Source organism: Gekko japonicus, unplaced genomic scaffold (assembly GCF_001447785.1).
Source record: "Gekko japonicus isolate JY-2015 unplaced genomic scaffold, Gekko_japonicus_V1.1 scaffold610, whole genome shotgun sequence".
Lineage (NCBI taxonomy): Eukaryota > Metazoa > Chordata > Lepidosauria > Squamata > Gekkonidae > Gekko > Gekko japonicus.
The window spans coordinates 485,130-497,574 of NW_015165846.1; the positions used below are offsets into that span (position 1 = coordinate 485,130).

Consider the following 12,445-nt stretch of genomic DNA (forward strand, 5'->3'; position numbering starts at 1 on the left):
CTGCTGCGCTCGTTGGGGTGGCATAAACAAGCCCCGAAGGCAGGTAGGCCCCACTGCCGAGTTGCGCTCTGCCCGCCGCCGCGGTAAGCGTTGTCGCCTCGTCCCCCAATGAAAAGTCTTCTGAGTGCTCGGTAGCCATCGCGCAGGCCCGACGAGCACCTGGGAGGGACTTGCCTCTCGACATCTTCTGGCTCCAGACAGGAGCAAGAAGGGAAAAAATAGAGTAAAAAGTAGGGGGAGAGAGGCAGAGAGAGAGAGAGAGACTCTGAGGAATAAAAGAGAGCAATATAGAGCAAAATAGAAAGAACTGAAAGAGAAAGTAGATGGACAGAATCGCAGAGCTCTGTCCCTAGCTGCTACTCCCTAAGAGGCAGGAATAGAACTGAGGGGCAGGGCTATTCCCAAGGCGGCAACAGGAAGGAGAAAAAAGTATTTCCTGCCTCCCTAAAGGAACGATGGGAATAACCCATGAAGATGTCTTCCACCTCAGTGGGAGAACAGGAGTTTTATGCAATATGCTGTGAAACCCTAGCTACACCAGTACTGTGAATTCTTTTTCAGAATCCAAGGTACACACCAAGTAACCACTGCCTTCTTAAACTAAGGAAGAAAATTTATTTAAAGAAAAAAATACAAATAACAATACATGTTCAAGTTTCCAAAAAACACAACAAGTAAAACTATACCTTTTCCTAATTACAGGAGAAAAATTATCTTAAAGGCATAAAATTTAAGTCTTACAAAAAAAATCAATAATACTTTCTTCCCTTCAGTCACAGTTGATAAAGAACTGGAACAAACAACCTGCAAAGAAACACGCCTTAGCAAAGTAACCAGTGCACAATGATACCCTTCCTTAACACGGCAAGTGTCTCTAGCCCGGTCTTCTCAAGCCAATTATACAGTTACCTTGTGATAAACAAGATAATGACTTAATGATCTTCATCTGGCCACTGGACAAGATTCACTCAAAACAAACTAACTCCCCTCTGACAAATACTTTCCCCACCTCCTTTCCCTTCATAGTAGGGGTATACATTCAGCATAAACCGAGCTGAAAAAATACCCAAAAAATACCTTACCTGTATTTTTGTGTGTGCGTTTTTAAAACCCATTTTAAATTGGGACCGAGTTTCAGCTATTCAAAATGGCCAAGTCCTGAAAATCCCAAAAATATTCAGGATTTTTGAGACTACCAGATAACTGAACTTAAAGGGCATTTAAAGTGATCACAATCCCTTTAAATGCCTTCTCCAAGCCACACGACTCCACGGAAAGTGAACTCCGAAGGCGTTTAAGGGGCTCACAGTCACTTTAAATACCTTCTAGGTGAGATCACCACTTGGAGGTGTTTAAAGAGACTGCAAGCCCTTTAAATGCCTTCAGAGTTCACTCGCTGTGGAGTTGTGGGGCTTGGTCAGAAGGATGTAGGGTTGCCAACTCCAGGATGGGAAATTCCTTGACATTAGAAGGGTGGAGCCTGGTTTAGGGTTGGGTTCAAGGAAGGAAGGAAGGAAGGAAACTCAGGTAGGTATAATGCCTTAGACACAACCCTCCAAAGCAGTCCTTTCCTCCAGAGGAACTAGTCTTCCCAACCTCCAGGTGTGGTCTGGAGATCGCCTGGAATTATAGCTGCTGTCTAGATAACAGAGATCAGTTCCCCTGGAGAAAATGGTTGTTTTAGAGGGTGGAGTTTATGGCATTATTCCCTGCTGAGGTTGCTTCCCTCCCCAAACCTCAGCCTCCCAAGGCTCCACCCTGAAATCTCCAGGGAGATTCCAACCTGGATCAGTTAAATTTAAGAAGAACTGATCTCTGTAGTTTGGAGATCTGTTGTGATTCCTGGAGAACCACCACTGCCATTGCTGCTGGGGTGGGGAGATGATAGGGTTGCCAACCCCCCCCCCGGTTTGCCAGGGGGCCCCCGTTTTTTTTGGGGGGGGGGGTTCTACCCACTGCCAGCCAGATGGCCAGCAGGGGAAGCCCCACCCCCAACACCCACAGCCACCCCTCTCTCTCCCTTTAAGTGTGTGGAACCCGTGTTTCCTCCCAAGCCTGTGTTTCCTCCCAAGCCAGATCTCCGCTTGAGATCAGGCTCGCAGGGAAATGCCTGCTTCGTGCATTTAAAAGGGAAATGCAGCTGCTCTTAAAGGGGAAACACCGGCTCATGCTCTTAAAGGGGAAACCCCGAGAACTGATCTCTGTAGTTTGGAGATCTGTTGTGATTCCTGGAGAACCACCACTGCCATTGCTGCTGGGGTGGGGAGATGATAGGGTTGCCAAACCCCCCCCCCGGTTTGCCAGGGGTCCCCCGTTTTGGGGGGGGTTTCTACCCACCGCCGGCAAGATGGCCGGTGGGGGAAGCCCCACCCCCAATACCCACAGCCACCTATATCTCTCTCTTTAAGTGTGTGGAACCCGTGTTTCCTCCCAAGCCTGATCTCCGCAAGCTTGCAGGGAAATGCCAGCTTCGTCCTCTTAAAAGAGAAACGCGGCTGCTCTTAAAGGGGAAACGCCAGCTCCTGCATTTAAAAGGGAAACGCAGGCTCCTTTAAGTGCAGGGAACTGCCGCTTCTGGAGATCTGGCGCACGGGCGGGGGGGGGCCGCGGACGTCCCCAACGTGACATCATCACGTCGGGGATGCCCTGCCCCCTCCAGGAACGCCCCCAAAGTCCCCTGCTGGGGGTGGAAGATGGACTTGGCAAACCTAGGAGAGGAGGAAGGAAGGTGGGCAGCTGGGAGTGTGACGAGCAGAAAGAGACAGGAAGTGATAGGCATGCAGAAGACAGAAAATGAGAAAAGGGGTGGCAGGGGGGAGAAACAATGTGAGAGAAGTAGGAAGGAGGCGAGGAAGCAAAGGTGTGAGGAACAGCATAGCCATTCCTACAAGCTTCTTGCAGATCCTCACTTGTACAGATCTGATACTCTTCTTTACATGTGTAACATGATCTTAGCATGCTTACCACAAGGAAGTCCCACTGTGTTTAATGGGAAATTGCCAAATATTCCAGTGCCATGTTCAGTGCTTATATCAAGGTAAAAACTGAAGCATGAGTTGAGATCAGCACTCAGTTATGCCTTCATCCATTGAATGTGAAGAAACCATTTATTCTTGGCCTGTTTAATTATTAGTTTTTTGTTCCCAAACAGGAACACACATGACATTATACACTTTCCATGTTTTCCCCATCCTCGATATGCTGACGGCTCTCTCTCTAAGCTGTTTTACTACAGTTTCATTATAACAGTTTCTAAACTAATAGGTTTAAGTATCAAAGAATTATTATTTTGAGGGTGTGTGTTCTTATGAAATTATTGCCTAACTATATTTGACTGGTCAATAGACCAAATCTATTTTGATCAGTCAAATTACTCAGCATCCTTTCCTTATAATGATGATGGATGGAAGTGCATTTCAGGTTGCATTGTTTTTCCAGATTTTGGCAATGCACCACACATGCACAACCTGTAACCTAGCAAGCCAAATGCCACTGTGCATGGCAGTCTACCAAGAGATCAATAATCCTACTGTTTTTATGGCTGGCCTGTTTGGGGGGGGACCCAGAAGGGCTGTCCATCATCTAGCAGACTATGACACATGATTGGTGGGTAGTTTGCTTAATCACAAGTTATGAAAGCAGGAAAGTAAACACTAGGAAGACTTAAATAAATAATATTTAAAATACAGACAATTGTTTCAACAACTACCATCCCCCTCCACTAACCGCAATATGAATGTGTTACCCCAGTATGAAGAAGAAGAGGAGGAGGAGATTGGATTTATATCGCGCCCTTCACTACCCAAGGGAGTCTCAGAGCGGTTTACAAACTCTTTTCCCTTCCCCTCCCCTCCCTGTGAGGTAGGTGGGGCTGAGAGAGCTCTGACAGAAACTGCTCTTTTTCAAGAACAGCTGTGCCAGAACTATGGCTTGCCCAAGGTCATCCAGCCAGGTGTATGTGGAGGAGTGGGGAATCAAACCCGGATCTCCTAGATTAGAGTCCGCGCATTTAACCACTACACCAAACTGGCTCTCTTTATCTTTATCTTGATGTAGAATATTAGCACAAGACAATTTATACAGTACTTCCTAGAGCAATCCAGTTTCTCTACAATCTGTCACTTGGCATTTCACAGTCCAAACAGAAAGCCTGTGTTCCATTGGTCCCCCCTAAACTGTTATGAGTTTAAATCATATTGACATTTGGCAGTCCACAAAACAAAGCATTGCATTTGATAAAGATATGACAACATTTACAAAAGAATGTGAGAAAGTTGCATGTATTCTTTTAAATAAGGTTCAAATGTTGACATACAACCACGAGCATCACAAAACATCCTTTAAAAAAGTGAATCAGAGGCCAAAGAAAGACATACCGAGGGAAATCTGTGACAGGTATTAAGAGACTTCTTTGATAGACTGGGGTGGTGGTAGTAAGTAGATGCATAGATGCAAATAATACTACTTCTGTATCAATTACTTGATATTGGTTGTATATTAGATGATGACACTTCTTCCACAGCTATTAGGTCTGACCAGAGAGCAAAGTGTTAACCAGTCCCTCCGTGTACTAAACTGGATTTACACTTTTCAAATCAGACAAAATCCAGAAATGCATTCTTTCTTCCATGCACGAGTCCAAAAAGATTTGTGCAGCCTGCAGGTCTGCCTCAAGTAAATCAACTTTTTCTTTTTCTTTTTGCCACACAGTAAAACTAATGTTGCAATCCCAAGAGTGTTTTTTTCCGAAGAAAATCCTACTAAAATCCCTAATGAAACTGAATTACTTCAGAATAAACGCAGCTACCGTAGCGGCAACAAACGCAGAGTGCCACAACCTTTCGTGAGTAAAAGTCCTTCTACCCCATACAAATCATTCAAAAAATAACTTTGCAGCACCTTGAAGACTATAACAATTCATTGTTGCATGAGTTTTAACTGTCGGGCTCAAACCCAGCCAACTTCGCGTTCTGACGAGAACTACGAAACTCACTAACAACCCCCCCCCCCCCCCTCGTGGGATTTTCTATAGCCAACAAAGTCTCCCACAGGAAGTGACGTCTTAATCACAGCCTCTCTCTGCCTACCTCAACCGCCGGGAACAAAAGGGATTTTCAGGCTTTTAGAAGCGCACACAAACTCTCCGCAACAACCACCGGTCCCGGCATGTGATTGGCTAGCATTATAATCAGGGCCCCCGGCACCCTGGTTTTCCCCGCCCATTGTCCCGCCGATTGGCCAAATGCTTCGGCTGCCTAGAGAAGTAGTTGGTGGGCGGAGCTGTCAATCTCTAGCTGCCCGAGGAGGCTGGATGGAGAGTGGGGCCGAGCGGGGACACTGGTGGCTTGGGCGAAGGCGAGGGCGACGGCGGGTGTTGAGCGGGGAGCAGCTGCGGCCAGGTCGGTGGAGAGTGGGTGCTGGCGTGGCGCGGGCGGCGCCGTCTGGGCTGCTCAGGGCAAGGGGAGTCGCGGCTCGCGTGTGCAGCGCTGGGAGCCGGCGAGGGGGGAGTGGTGGGAGCTTACCTGGAGGGAGGCCCGCCGCGCGGCGACGTGGGAGGGGCCGGCGTTGGGAAGGAGATGGAGCGGGGCCTCCGAGGCGCGCGTGCTCCGGTGCGGGTGGACGGGGAGGGGAATTCCGAGGCGCTGGGGGCCGGAACGCGGCGGTGGACCAGGGAGGAGGGGGAATTTGGGATTTGTTTCACGCGTTGCGACGAACAAGTGGTTGGACATAGTTGTGCCGTTCGTTTCCACGAAGGACCAAAGATTTTGAAAGTCAGTATTTGATTCCCAAAATGAACGTTACAGCCCGAGGCTTCCTTAGGGCGGGTGGGAAAGGATGGTTACGGTAACTTCCCGGGGCGGGGGGGATGACTTCTCCTATGTACGCTGGATATCGGCTCCTTTACTGTGATTTCCTATATTGAAAGTTTTCTGTAACTGAACGAAATTGATATTGAGGAAAATATCGCTTGGTGTGATAGGCAAAAAAGCAGATCTTAAACCACTTTGGTTTTAAGCCACTCTGAGCATGCCCTGGTGGGGAGGGCGGGATACAAATCAAATAAATAAATATTGCCAGGGGTCATTTCCTGTAGGAGCGCACAGGAGCGGAGCTCCGGCAGTAAAGCGCCCAGGGGGCGGGCATATGCAAGAAGCCCCACCCCCTGCTTCCAGCAGCCCCGGGCCACAGGAGCAAGAAGCAGCCAGGTAAGTTGCAGTGGGTGTTGCCTTCTGACACACTTCTGGTGACGTCAGGTGTGGCATATGCAAATAAGTTATGTGAATGAGTTATGCTAATGAGCTCCGGCACCTCTTTTTCTATGAAATGACCCCTGAATATTGCAATTAGGGTGGTCGCATGAAATAAAGTGGGAAATATTGGAGGAATAATAGTTGTTGGATATATACACTTAGAGGGATTTAATGTTGGGGAGCAATTTGGGTATGAGATTGGTTAATAACGGAACAGTGGGATGTAACTGTTTTTGTTTAGAATTGTAAGCCGCTCAGAGCCCCGGGGGGGGGGGGTGAGCAGGATAGGAAATCGAATGAAATAAATAAAAATAAATATATTGAAAAAATGCAGACTTGGTAAAACATTTCGTTAACATGCTAATTTCCTTTGTTGCAAATATGTACAAGTATTTTAGATGCACAAGTTATTAACAGAGTAGAACAGCAGGGCCTGTCATAACTTGCAAATGGAAAGGGGAAAATATTGAATACAGTTGGGAATGCAACAGATGGAGGAAAAAAATTGATCAGAGGAGTGCAATAAATCGAGATGGAATTTGATTGTGCAACTCTAAGGGAAAGCCCTGCCTGTTGTATGGTTAATGGTGAGAACCAAATAGTGCAGCAGTCTTGATTCCTTCAAACTAGGAAAGGTGCCTTTAGCGCTTGTGTTATTGTTGAGAAGTTTTGATCCTCTTGAGGGGCACGGGGTGCTTTGGAAGACCATCAATACCTGACAGAATTTACTGTGGTTGCAGCTACACCTTTCATATCCATGTGAGGTTGGCATCTGCCCTCTCCGCTTGATTGATGACATAACAACAATACATGGTTGATAAACACCAGAAACAACTTTTTAATTTTGTTCTGTGCAGTTAAGCACATACCACTGTGACAAATGTATGTGTCTGCTCTGACTCTCGTGTATTCAGATAGCCTAAGAATAGGGTGAATAAAATTGATCCCCCCCCCCCCGGAAAAATTAAAATAGGAGTTTTCCTGCCATAATAAGCTTTTCTTAAAAACTTTCTTTTTAAAAAAGTTTAAATTTAGTGCAAACATGTCATCTCTTAAATGGAATTTATGACTCATTAATGAAAGGCTTTTCTTTATAAAAAGAGAATGGGGGGATTTTGTCTTCATCACAATATATTATAGTTGATACTGGATGCAGGAATTGGTAAGTCACCATAATGTCATCTCATATGGGTGATTTTAACTACCTGATATCTATAGTTGGCTCAATACTATTTTTTTTTCCAATCAAAGGAGTTGGGCACATAACTTGCATTTCATGGAGAACATTCATTTGTCTCCTAATACTGGACAGGGCTTCTGAATGGGGGGGGGGGTTAGACAAGGGCAGTTACAGGACACATGCGAATGGCGGAATAAAACAGAAAGGAACACTGAAAAGAGCCCAGGATCTGTCTACAAAGAACTATCATGACTGCAAGTTGTGAATGAGTTCTTTCCCACTAGTATAACAGCACGTAAAGGTAAAGGTTCCCTTGCTCGAAAGCCAGTCAAGTCCGACTCTAGGGTTGCGGTGCTCATCTCTGTTTCAAAGCCGAAGAGCCAGCGCTCTCCGAAGACGTTTCCGTGGTCATGTGGCCGGCATGACTAAATACCAAGGCGCATGGAACGCTGTTACCTTCCCACCAAAGTGGTACCTATCTATCTACTTGCAATTTCTTGCTTTCGAACTGCTAGGTTGGCAGGAGCTGGAACTAGAGACGGGAGCTCACTCGGTCTTGCGGCACCCGGGTCTCAAACTGCTGAACGACTGACCTTCCACAGCCTGCAGTTCAGCAACTTAACCACTTGAGCCACCGCAGCTCCATAACAGCACCTACCATTACAAAATAACACCTTTGTGTGTTGGAGGAGGGTTTTCTACCCCCCATACACACTTTGGTCCCCTACTTAAGGAGGAAGAAATCAGTAAAATCCTATTCTTCAAGCTTCACTCAACTGTGACCAATTTGGATCATTTTCAAAATTAATAAAATTATGAAATATATTTTAAAATGTACTTTTTGAAATTTTATTTGGTTTCATGTCAGTATGTTTGTAGTTATAGCAATCAGTTAGCATACACATATTCGAGAAGTATCTGAATCATGACAAGTTGGCTTAAATTCATATTTGAATCAATCTGCTGCTGTTGATTATTTAAATTGTCTTGATTATTGAAACTGCCTTTTTAACTCCATTCTGTTTAGGAATATTGGTAATCTTTGCTAAATGTGTTTATGATGAAAATAATATTCCAGTGTTATTGTGAAATAGATGATTTGGATGAAGGGATAGAGGGAATGCTTATTAAATTTGCAGATGATACTAAATTGGGAGGGGTAGCAAATATAGTAGAAGACAGAGTTGGGATACAGGATGATCTTGACAGGCTGGAAAACTGGGCTAAAACAAATGTAAAGGCTGGTAAACTGGGCTAAAACAAATAAAATTATTTTCAGTGGGGATAAATGTAAAATTCTGCATTTAGGTATAAAAAATCAAATTCATGATTATAGGTTGAGGGAGACTTGTCTTGGCAGTAGTATATGTGAAAAGGATCTAGGGGTCTTAGACCATACACTGAACATGACTCAGCAGTGTGATGCAGTTGCTAAAAAGTGAAATACAATTTTGGGCTGTATCAACAGAAGTATAGTGTCCAGATCACACGAAGTGATGGTATTGCTTTACTCTGCTCTCATTAGACCTCACCTAGAGTATTGTGTTCAGTTTTGGGCACCACAATTTAAGAAGGATATAGACAAGCTAGAACGTGTCCAATGGAGAGCAACAAAGATAGTGAGGGGTCTGGAGACCAAGTCCTATGAGCAAAGGTTGAAGAAGCTGGGTATGTTTAGCCTGGAGAGCTGAGAGGTGATATGATAACCATCTTCAAGTACTTGAAGTGCTGTCATCTAGAGGATGGTATGGAGCTGTTTTCTGTTTCCCCAGAAGGTCAGACCAGAACCAACGGGTTGAAATGAAATCAGAAGAGTTTTCGGCTAAACATTAGGAAGAACTTCCTGACTGAGTGGTTCCTCAGTAGAACAGACTTCCTCGGGAGGTGGTGGGCTCTCCTTCCTTGGAGGTTTTCAAATAGAGGCTAGATGGCCATCTGACAGCAATGTGGATTCTGTGAACTTAGGCAGATCATGGGAGGGGTTAGTTCTTGTGGCCATTTTTTACACACCCAGGGAAATTGCCACTTTTCTCCAGGCCAGTTTGGCCAGGGATCCTCGAGGTTTTTTGTCATCCTCCTGGGCATGGAACAGTGGTCACTGTGGGTGTGGAGGGGGAGGTATTTGTGAATTTCCTGTTTTGTGCATGGGGTTGGACCTGTTTTGTGCATGGGGTTGGACTAGATGACCCTGGAGATCCCTTTTTAGTCTTTAAAAAAACTTGAGCAGAGAGTACTATTTTCAGTGTTTAAAGTATGTCTAACCAGAATTGAAACTATTAGCTTTTCAAAACTATATTGTTGTTAATGTAACATATTCTACTATTGTTCCAATGTTTCTGCTTTTTTTGAATGGGGAGTTGAAGCTTTGGCATGTAACTACTATATGAAGGTGTTCTCAGTGGCTTTAGTAGCACTGACAGCACAAATCCGTAATTGCCATGTTTGTTTGGGTAAACAAAGAATGGAACTCTAAAAGTACATCAACATCTTTATAAAAATAACTGCATTTTTTAAAAATAATAATAATGGTAAACTGAGTTTACCTTAATACACTGACATACTGCCACGTTTCTGGATTTTACCCCTTGACACAAAGGGATTGGAATGAAGTAAATGATTTGAACATCTAGAAAAATACCCTTAAAATTTTAATTATTGCAGTAGCCAACAGATTTGTTTCTTTAACTAAAAGTAAATGCATTTATAGTATTGTTAATATTCATCACACACTACAAATGCAGATGATTTTAAAGGAGGAAAGAGAGAATGGGAAGAAGCCAGTTTATTTTGCAATTTTAAGTGTTTAAGGAGATGATAGTGATATTATACGAAATATAGTAGATCTTAAGGTGTTGTAGTGCAAATAAATATCTCTGGGTCCACCACCATTAATGTTGTCTTGGAAATTCACAGGCTGTTTCTTCTGTCTGTACATGATTGTCCAGTTTGGTATAGTGGTTAAGTGTGCGGACTCTAATCTGGGAGAACTGGGTTTGATTCACCACTCCTCCACTTGCTGCTGGATGACCTTGGGCAAGCCACAATTTTGATAAGAGCTGTCCTTGAAAGGGCAGTTCTCGAAAGAGCTCTCTCAGCCCCTCCTACCTCACAGGGTGTCTGTTGTGGAGGGGGGAAGCGAGTTTGTGCTCTGAGACTCCAAGTGAAGGGCGGGGTATAAATCCAATCTCCTCCTCCTCCAAATGCTGCTTCTCACTTTCAGTGTTGTTGCTGTCTTTAGTAGCCTTCCCTCTGATTGGGATGGGGATTACCGAAATAGACAGTATATAATGGAGAGGCTGACTATAAATGCTGTAAAAATAAAATTGGGTATATTTCACTTAAATTAAGGAAAAATTGTTATGTATAGGGTAGAGTTCTTATTGCAAAGGAAACTCCTAGGCTTACTGTCACGTTTTTCTGCAAGCAAGTGGAAGCTCTGGTGTTTATGGATGTTTTCTGTCCACGACAAGAGTACAGTTCTCAGCTCATTTACATAAGTTGCTGAGAGAGGGTGTTTGCTCCTCTATCTCTGGAGAGGGATGGCTTGAGCTCTTTCTATCCCAGTTTGTTTGAATTTGATTGAGGAAAGAATTGCTCAGTTAATTACCTACGTTTTCCCCTTGCTGTCAACTCCCAAGTGGTTACTAGGGATGGGAGCATGTAGTGTGGTGAGTGCTGGTGTACATGCAGCATAAGAATGTGGATTTGAATGATCATCTGAATTTAGTGAAAGCAACTTTGTGTTATCTTTGCTTATCACTTCCTTCTGCAGAATGGGAGTCCATGTGGTGTTCTGATCCTGTTGTAGATTTTACATTTTGCCATATAAAATAGCCTTGTTTTCATTTTTGCAGCAGAATAATAGATAAGGCATTTGCACAGTCTCTCAGCTATCTGTAAAAAAACAAACTTGAGCTTCCTGCCTCAAGTATAGAGTAAGTATGCATGCTTGAAGTTGGGCTGGCACAGAAAGTGCTGTGGCTAGCTTGCATCTTAGTATAAAAGGTTCTGACCTGTGGATTAGATAAACAGTTAAACTCCCCAGAGCATATGAGGTGTGGGGAGGTGCAAGGGGAATTGGTGGTGAGAAGGAAAGTGGAGCTAGCTTTTTTGGGCTGAATATGGAAGAAGCTAAACCAGCAAAAACTCAAAGAGTTCTGCATTCTGTAGCAAGGAGAGCTGGGTGTGAGTTGGGGGTGGGTTGACAGTCTTATGGTCCAGTGAACTAGGACTGCTTTTTTATGGCAGCTTTTTGATTTGATAGCTGCAAGATGAGTAAAAATTCAGCAGGAAAAACTTCTTCTTAGTATTTCATGCTGAAGAATCTGTGTCTGTTTCCAGTTGCACAATTAAGAGCCAGCATTGCTGTCAGGAAGAAATATATCAAGAAGGGCTAAATATAGCAGGTTTGATTTGGAAAGCTGATGAGAACTTTGTAGGGGGAACTAAGGCACTGCAGTACTCTTCATTAGTTGAATAACAAATCTGCACCCTTTGTACATTTAGAAACCACTAGTCCAAAACATCTCTCCCAAGCCTCTTAGACCCTGGAATTCAACCATGTATGATTTACCCCTTTGTGATAGTTCCTGTAGTTCTCCTCCTCCAGAAGGAACTCCTCAAAGGTCTTTTCAAAATATTTCAAAGGATTCTTTGGATTCTTATGATGATATGATTCTGTTATTGCTAAATATAGATTTGAACAGATAAATAGGCAAAAGGTCATCTGACCTCATGAACCAATTAATCCAGGCAGCTATTCACTACAGCAGCAGTAGTTTCTAATTTTTAAAAAAACATTCTTTCAAGCCGCACATCCTGGCCTGTGTTTGATATTAATGAACTAGTGTTTGGTTTCTTTGAGAACCGCCTCTGATGCATACGCCTGATAGATACCCTGAAAATCTGAATATTGCAAGCCCTATCTGTAACAAAGTGCTGGCTTCAATTTCCTAGTTGGCGTCGTTGCTTACTAATTCCCAGAACAGTGCTGGAAACTTCAATTCATAGTGGG

The 12,445-nt window shown here is 44.0% G+C and overlaps 1 protein-coding gene across 1 annotated transcript in view; it reads left to right on the forward strand.

Annotated features, from left to right (window-relative positions):
* The first annotated feature begins 5,332 nt into the window (after positions 1-5,332).
* CTTNBP2NL (CTTNBP2 N-terminal like) overlaps positions 5,333-12,445 on the forward strand; it is a 40,819-nt gene continuing 33,706 nt past the window's right edge. The window contains exon 1 of the mRNA XM_015411070.1: positions 5,333-5,399. The gene's annotated coding sequence lies outside the window, so the exon portion shown is untranslated. The remainder of the gene's footprint in view (positions 5,400-12,445) is intronic.